This window comes from Triticum aestivum, chromosome 7D, assembly GCF_018294505.1.
Source record: "Triticum aestivum cultivar Chinese Spring chromosome 7D, IWGSC CS RefSeq v2.1, whole genome shotgun sequence".
NCBI classification, from domain to species: domain Eukaryota; kingdom Viridiplantae; phylum Streptophyta; class Magnoliopsida; order Poales; family Poaceae; genus Triticum; species Triticum aestivum.
In genome coordinates, this window is record NC_057814.1 from 576089341 (window position 1) to 576098314 (window position 8974).

Here is an 8974-nt window from a genome sequence, read left to right on the forward strand (position 1 = left end):
CGAGTCCACGGAGGGCTCCACCCACGAAGGGTCCACGAAGAAGTAACCTTGTCTATCCCACCATGGCCATCGCCCACGAAGGACTTGCCTCACTCGGGTAAATCGTCACGAAGTAGGCAATCTCCTTGCCCTTACAAACTTCTTGGTTCAACTCCACATCTTGTCGGAGGCTCCCAAGCGACACCTAACCAATCTAGGAGACACCACTCTCCAAAAGGTAATATATGGTGTGTTGATGATGAACTCCTTGCTCTTGTGCTTCAAATGACAGTCTCCCCAACACTCAACTCTCTCATAGATTTGGATATGCTGAAAAGATGATTTGAGTGGAAAGCAACTTGGGGAAGGTTAGAGATCAAGATTCTTGTGGTAGGATTAAAATATCTTGGTCTCAACACATGAGTAGGTGGTTCTCTCTCAGAAAATGAGTAGTGAAAGTGTAGGCACGTTCCGATGGCTCTCTCACAAATGGAGATGGGGTGGAGGGGTATATATAGCCTCCACACAAAATCCAATTGTTACACACATTGGACCCAACTCGGTCAGACCGGATAGAAGAACTCGGTGAGACCAATTCAGTTCAAAATGTGAACGTTAGGAATGTCGGTGGGACCGACTGGAACAACTCAGTGTGATCGATGTGCTAGGGCTAGGGCAAACATCAACTCGGTGTAACCGATTACATCAACTCGGTGACCGAAGTGAAGCAATAGGATAACAGAGCGAATGACAGCAAACTCGGTGTGACTGATTGCACTGACTCGGTGAGACCGAAAGAGTGCAACATGTCACAGTGGGAATGCAAGGCCATCTCGGTGAGACCGAGATCCGTATCGGTGTGACCGAACTGTCTAGAGTTTCTGGCAGTGGCTATGTCAAAAGAACTCGGTGGCGCCGGATAGATCAAATCGGTGGGGCCGAGTTTGACTTTGAGTTTTTGACATATTTGGAATGGGAAAATGGTTGAGGGTTTTGGAGCAATATCACTAAGCACTTGAGCAAGTAGACCATTAAGCAACACATCATCCCATTTTAATAGTATTGGCTTTCCTATGGACTCAATGTGATCTTGGATCACTAAAATAGAAATGAAGGGTCTTGAGCTTTTCCCAATCTTTGTCCTTAGCATTTTGAAGGGGTTCCACATCCTCTCGTCCTTACCACGCCATTGTTGAACTCGTCTGAAATATACTAGATAAAAGTATTAGTCCAACAAGAGATATGTTGACATTAATTACCAAAATCACCCAGGGAGCACTCGTGCTTTCACCTGGGGCCTCCGGTTTTAGATGTTAGGCTTGGGTGTGAGATCTGTTTGGTATTAGGCTCGGACTATCGGCACCCTTTCATCAAGTGAAAAGAAGTAGCGACAAATGTTGCCAAGATAGTGGCTTCAGACTTACTGTTGTACTACTTTGTAAGGTCTTTGTGAATAATTAATAAAGTGGTTGCATGCATCGTCCAGATGCAGAGGCCGGGGGTCTTCCTCCTTTTTAAAAAACTTGTGTATGTTTGACCAGGATTATAGAATAAAATATCAGCATTTACAATACAAATAAATAAAATATGAAAATACTTTTCATGATGGATCAAGTGATACATATTTGGTATTATAGATATTGATATTTTTTTTCTAAACACATGTTTGACTTTGAAAAAACTAATAGCGCCTCAAATCATCCGACCAGGGGCGCCTCAAATCAACACCATCAAACAGCCAGGACTGATGTGGTGGCTTCAAATCAACACCAAGCGCAGGGTACATACAACCCATCTTCTACCTGGAACTACATTACATGACAACGACTATGCAACGAACAGGGTTGATCTCACAAGTACTCTAAACCGAAACCATCCTGCCATTTGCAAAAAAGAAGAAAGAGGTCTTATCCAGCCTATGCAAAAAGAAGAAAGGGAAAATCTACATCCATGCAAAGATTTTGAAAACTTTGTTTGTATTTATGGTTATAGAGGCTCGTGTTACCTCTGCTGTTCTCCGCATGATTGATTATAAATAGATCGCATGATTGATTATAAATAGATCGGAAATTTCTCCCATAAAAAAATGTAGAGGTACGCTGAGGGTTGAAATAGTGTGGAAAGTTTCCTTTTTGATAATTGGCGTAAGTCGGAATGGAAACATATTTTTTTCCAAAATATTTGGTTAAAAGAAGACTATCCAAAATTGAGCTCTTTTACGGTGATTGACGAGTTACGACTCGTAATTTCATGTAACTCCGCCTCTGATTTTTTCTAACCGTCGGATCAAAGAAATCATTTAAAGGTTTTTTTATGTGTGAAAAGGGTAGAGTAGTAAATTAGCAGGTCAATCCAGTCGCTAGTCAATCCCTCGCACAGCCTTCGTCGTTGTCAGTTTATTAACCTCCTCAATCCCCTCGCACAACCGCCGCCGCCGACCCTCCCCTCGACCGTGGCGACGACGGCGTCCCTCCTGTCGGTCGTGCCGCCGCTGCCTCAGACCGTCACACGGCCGCAGCCGCCTATACTTTTTCTCGCCCCTCCCCTAATCCAGTTCTCGTCCAAAGCCGCCGCCGCAAACAAGGGATCCCACCGGACCTCGCCGCGGCCGCAATCAAGGGATCCCGCCGGATTGCCGCCAGGAGCCGCAGGAACTGCATGCCATCAGGCGCGGCGTGCCGAGCCCGGCGAAGCCTCCTCTGCCCCACCGCCCCCTGTAGCGCATCCCTCCGTCGAGCATCCGGTCATGCCGAGCAACGCCGCGGACCAGTCCGTAGGCAGGTAGCCACCATTCCTGCCTTCCTCCACCCACTTCCCTGACCCCCTCCCATTACCTTCCCATCACACTAGATTGAGAAAACTGTTGTTAATTCCACGGTTAGAAGGCAAAAGCCTGTAATACCTTATCTTCAGTTGAATGTAACGTCAGCTGCACTCAAGGCGAAAATGATACTGTACTAACTAAACATTTTGCTGGCTTCTCTGATTATTTTGCGTCTTTGTCTAGCTGGTTGTTTTGCAAATGGGAGTATAATTTTCTTCCAGGATGGTGTTCCTTCCTTTAGCTGCAAATTTAAACTATAGACAATTGCTATGCAACCTAGGCCTTGAGCCAGCTCATATTTAGTCAGTCTCGTTAGTGCAACAATCATGAAGTAAAAAGCAACTAGATATTGCTATTCACAATTTATTCAGTGCAATATTCATGTGAAGGCACCAAATCCCCCCCCCCCCCCCCCCCCCCCCACACACACACACACAAATTTTCCTGGTTCTGCAGTTAGGCAATTACCACATGCTTTCCTGCAGTGAAGCATATGTTGTTCTGATATGCAGGCATGAGTACCAGAGGGTGGCTACCATTGTTTGTAGGATTAAGGAAATGATCTGGACGAGGGCCATGGGCTTAGTCAGAGTAGTTCAGGATGATGGGAGCTGAATCTGTATTTAGTTTGTTTTTGTTTTGCACATCGGTAGGCAAAGCCTAGTGTTTGTTTGGCTTCGGTCATGTCCTTGGTTACAGTACCGTTGAATTTGCAAGTTAAAGATCAGACATTTACTAAAACTGAACCAAGGAAATTTGGATTTCATAGTTACGGTTGCAGGAAATGGTCATATTATGACTGAAGTATATTTAAAATGTCTATTTAGTTCTGTTTTCATATATAACCTTGTAAATAGAAACATGTATAACTCAAACAACCATACATCTAGTTAATTTTGCACAGGTAGCAATGTTAAGTCTTACTACGAACCTAGCAATAAAAATGATGAAGCTCCTGTCAATTTTTCGAATAGTTAGCTTGAGACAATATTCTCTTCTTCTCTAATGGAAATGACAGAGTTGCTGTCAATTTTTTGAAAAAAAGTTGTTTTTCAGACTCATCTATCTCAGACAAAATGAAGACTCTTGAATGGTAGTGAGAGAGCTGCAATTATTTAATTTCATATCTTGGCTTACATGCTTGTTCTTCCGTAATGCAGTGAATATGTAAATCTGTACTAAACAATTGAGTTTTGCTGTGTTGAGCATACCTGCTTGTTGTTCATTCCTTATCCCCTTGTATGCAGGATCTATCTGGCCGACCTCATTTGAGCTGCGGCTTAAGTATTCCTACTGCACGGGTTTGCACATATGATACATAGGTATTGTGAAATTTCGCAGTTGTTTTCAGTTTTCTGCAATGTTGATTTGAAAAGCTTTTGATGTTCTGTTTATGTATGCCAGACTTAAGAAAGAATTTCATAGTCACATTTGACATATTCAGATCAAGTTTATCCCTCCGATTATGTTACATTCAACTCTTCCTCTCTCCAGTGAATAATTTTTGACATATCTTAACAAGACTTTTTTGTCATCTTTTAGCTGGTGTGATGAGATTTTGGCACCTGTACATTCCTTGTACCAACTTAGGCGAATAATAATTTATTTGTTTTTGTGACAGTTGGTTGAGCACATCTTCTAGAGTCTTGTGAATACATCTGGGACAACGCTTCACATCAGTCAGGTATATATTGCTTCCGTTTCAAGTGAAATCCTCTCCCATAGCCCCTGCCCCAGATGAAGTGAGCTATATATGTGTATGATGATCCTCCTTTCCTAAAAGTGAGATTGCCATATGTAGTTCAGAATTGACCTGTCATGCTTAATTTGCACAGCATCTAAATCATGAGCTTACGAAGCTGCTGTTTTGGAGTTGTGTGCCACAATACGAGTAGTAAATTTGTGAACCTGCTATGTAATGTTCAGGTTCCAGCAAGGAAATTTGTGTGCCGCTATCCTGAACCTCCTCTGCTTTCTCTGAAACAGGGTTGCCATGTGAAGAAAAAGGATATGTGGGAGCTTTTGAATGGACAAAGGCTTCAGCAAGGAAGAGAAGATAGCTGCATTTCCTTACTTGCAATTCTAGTAACTATCTTTGTTATAACTTGTAGAGTGTACCCGCAAAAAAAAAACTTGTAGAGTGTGATGGATTAATTAGGATGCTATGTAATCAGAGTACGTGCCCTATCATATGTATCATGACTGATTGCGACCAAGGTCTGCATTCTATGATAACTACCGGTAGTCGGGGTCGAGATGAGGAGCACTTGAAGTGTTATTGGTGGGACCGCCTAGCTGGGCACCATGTGAACATAGTTTTGGGTTCGGAATACACATAGTGCTGATAGCCAACTGTTGTCGTGATAATCCGTCTTAGCTCGTCGGGGACGGCTTGTGGTGTTAGCATTTCCTGATGATCCATTGTGCTAAAAGGGATCCGAGGATCAATAGTGGTACGGGTAGTATCAGATGACTCCTGGTGGTAGTGATGTATCCGGATGACCCGTGGTACTGGACGTAAAGAGCCATGATCGTAGTACTACCTGTAGTGGATGGCCCACAACGACCGGCCTTACTCATTTGAACTCAGCATTACGGATAGTCCAAGTCCGAATTACCGATAACTACCGGTAGTCGAGGTCGAGACGAGGAGCACTTGAAGTGTTATTGGTGGGACCACCCAGCTGGGCACCATGTGAACATAGTTTTGGGTTCGGAATACACATAGTGCTGATAGCGAACTGTTGTCGTGAGAATCCGTCTTAGCTCGTTCGGGAAGGCTCGTGGTGTTAGCATTTCCTTATGACCCATTGTGCTAAAAGGGATCCAAGGATCAAAAGTGGTACTGGTAGTATCAGACGACTCATGGTGGTAGTGATGTATCCGGATGAACCGTGGTACTAGACGTAAAAAGCCATGATCGTAGTACTACCTGTAGCGGATGGCCCACAACGACCGGCCTTACTCATTCAAACTCAGCATTACGGATAGTCCAAGTCCGAATCACCGATAACTACCGGTAGTCGGGGTCGAGACGAGGAGCACTTGAAGTGCTATTGGCGGGCCGCCCAGCTGGGCACCATGTGAACATAGTTTTGGGTTCGGAATACACATAGTGCTGATAGCCAACTGTTGTCGTGAGAATCCGTCTTAACTCGTTGGGGACTGCTCGTGGTGTTAGCATTTCCTGATGACCCATTGTGCTAAAAGGGATCCGAGGATCGATAGTGCTACTGGTAGTATCAGACGACTCATGGTGGTAGTGATGTATCCGGATGACCCATGGTACTAGACGTAAAGAGCCATGATCGTAGTACTACCTGTAGCGGATGGCCCACAACGACCGGCCTTACTCGTTCGGGCTCAGCATCACGGGCACGGACGAGGAGTAATTGAAGTGCTATTGGCGGATCCATGCGGGTGGTAACCAATTTTTTCCTAAGCGTACCATTTTGTTCTTCCCTGGTTTGGAACGAAATGTCAATTCTGATCATACGAGTGTTAAAAATATTTGAACACGTACGTATTTTATAGATTAACGAAAGGGTCATGGGCCCAGTAAGATGAAGTTGGAAGTTACCAGACAATTATTTTGGCCAAAGCCCGCGCGCAGGCGAGAAACAGACGTGCCAGAAAATTTGGTGTTTCGTCAATCAATCTTTCCGATTTTAAAGGAGCAATCAATCTTATCACGCGCGTATCTATCGCCCCTTCCCAAATATTCTCATGCTCCGCTCCCACCTCCCCCATTATCTGCAACAACCTCTGATCACCTCCGATTCACACGCGACCTTCTCCTCCAAGGCCAGTCCCATCGAACGCCGCCGACCTGTTCACCGGCTGTATCGGAGCCGCCGTCCTCACCCACGGGAACGGAGCTGCCGCCGACCGCCCATCTGCCCTGCGGAATACGACCGTCACTGCTTGTTCTTCGTCCACATGTTGGATTTAAGGCGAGAATGCCGGCTCTTATCATCAGTTAGAACTAAGGCAACGCATGAGATGATTTCAAACGAAAGAATGGGTTCCGCTTATTCTCTGCATGAACCCATCATGAGATCTTATGGGTTTTTCTCTAAATTTTGCTCCGTCCACAGCATCGTGATCCGCCTCTCTGCTCGCCACCGGCGCTAACTCTCTCAGCCATGCCATCTTGCAATGACTCGCGCCAGCATATAGAAATAAAAACCAAGAATATCGGTAAGTTTGTTTAAACAGGCTCGTACATGATTATGTTGGAATGTTCATTTATTTGGCGTCCTGGGTACCGCCCGCAGGTACATGAATTAGCACAGCTGGACAATAAAAATCGTAGCGACCAGCAACAACCGTACGTCAACAGGGCCTGACTCGCCGCCGCTTGGCCTGTGCCACCACCCACCTAGCCTGTGCGATACAACGGTACTGCTTCCTCTTCATCCACCCATTTGCGAGACGGTGAGAACGCCTGATCTTAGTCAACAGTCACAAAGAAACCATCACAATCTGCATTCGAATGAATTGATCCAGTCTATCTTTGTGCATATTTTCCAGGAGTGGCTAGTTCGTCCAATAGTTATGCTGACACAGAATTACCACTACCAGACGTAACCAATCAGGTATGTTAATCCCAGTTAGGTTAGAATCTTTGAAAACACATAGTTCTTTTACCCATTACACATATTTCAGGCTTTTTTGGAGGAACTCAGTGTGAAACATGCAAATATGAGGTTATCGTGCTCACCTTCAAGGTTCGCGGACACGATCGACAGATTAGATCCTGACCAGCAAAAGGTCGTCTACAGTAAAACTGGTCTTGGAGGGCTAACACAGATGAAGTCAGTGTCTCTCCGGCGTATTATGTTGGTGCTGCTAGCCAGTGGAAAACCACTTGCTATACTAACATACCACAACAGAGGACGGGTATGTATATCCAGCTATATGATTCCTCACCTACACAACAATACTTAACTTCAACTTTACATCACAGTTATGCGTCGCTATCTAATTCAGGCACAAACACATATTTTCAGCTAGAAAATATTTTCAAGCCTGCTGCGTTCAGATTGCTACAAGCTTTGGAAAAAAAATCATACAAGAATCCTATAACGGCAAGTTCTACACAACTAGCATTTCATGTCATGTAGTTCCTACCTTTCATGATTGCATGTAACACACCACTATTTCCTCTATAGACGGACGAGTACGAAGCAAGCATTCCAGAAGAACGAAAAGGTGCAGATGACGACATCACGATCATCATCAACCCTGATGTTACAAACAAACCAGACACATCTGGTGCCCCAAAGCGTAAACGTGGACACCCGAGGAAGAATGCCCCTCCTAGTAATCCAGTCAAACAACAATTTGACACCAAGACTATCGCTAAACAAGTGAGGTTAATGGACGCAATCACAGACTATCAACCATGGTGTCTAGCCCATTCGTACAGCCATGAATGGGCTACACGGAGTGTCACTTCAAGGGCAGTTCCACATGATTGTTCTTCGTAGCATATTCTTTGAATTAAAGACTACACTTATGTTCTGATGTTTTTGCATATTATTTCTACTATTATGTTTTGCATTACGAATGTGTGATACTTACTGTCCATCCAAATGTGTGACACTTAGTGTCCATCCAAACACCACACGCTTGTGTTGCTATTGTGCCACTTGTCATAATAAGTGATGATACATATGTGCTGCATTAATGGTCTCTTGTCAGGGGCATAGTATGGCCTGACTTCTCATAGGTTTTAAACCAGGTAATGAGCTGCATGTTTGACTTCTATCATTTGCACCAACTGATCCGAACCTATCTGCATCAGAGAATCCTGATTTTTAAAACAGTACCAGAAGTAACTACTTACAAATGCATGCTCCCCATTCTATACGGCGCCAAACACTGCCTAATTATATAGTTCAGGTTTAAGTCGGCGATGATTATGGCTGACACAGGGTAATGAGAGAAGCATTTTTTGTGAAAGAAAAGAATGTTTATAACCATTTAAGGAAGAAAAACCAGAGCATGTAAATATCGTGGCTGACACAGGGTAATGAGCAATAATGTAAATATCATGGTTACACTACTAATCACGAGTTGAGTGTGAGATTATTACCTCCTAACAAAAGGAACAGAATCAATAATTCAGCTAGTTTGATGGATTACTACGGTCGACTCCACAAGAAA

General features: G+C 44.0%; 1 long non-coding RNA gene across 1 annotated transcript; it reads left to right on the forward strand.

Moving 5' to 3' along the window:
• The first annotated feature begins 2361 nt into the window (after positions 1 to 2361).
• On the forward strand, positions 2362 to 5047 carry LOC123166652 (uncharacterized). The gene is made up of 4 exons (XR_006483639.1): positions 2362 to 2760; positions 4051 to 4125; positions 4425 to 4487; positions 4790 to 5047. It is a non-coding gene; the product is annotated as an uncharacterized lncRNA (long non-coding RNA).
• Positions 5048 to 8974: the final 3927 nt, after the last annotated feature.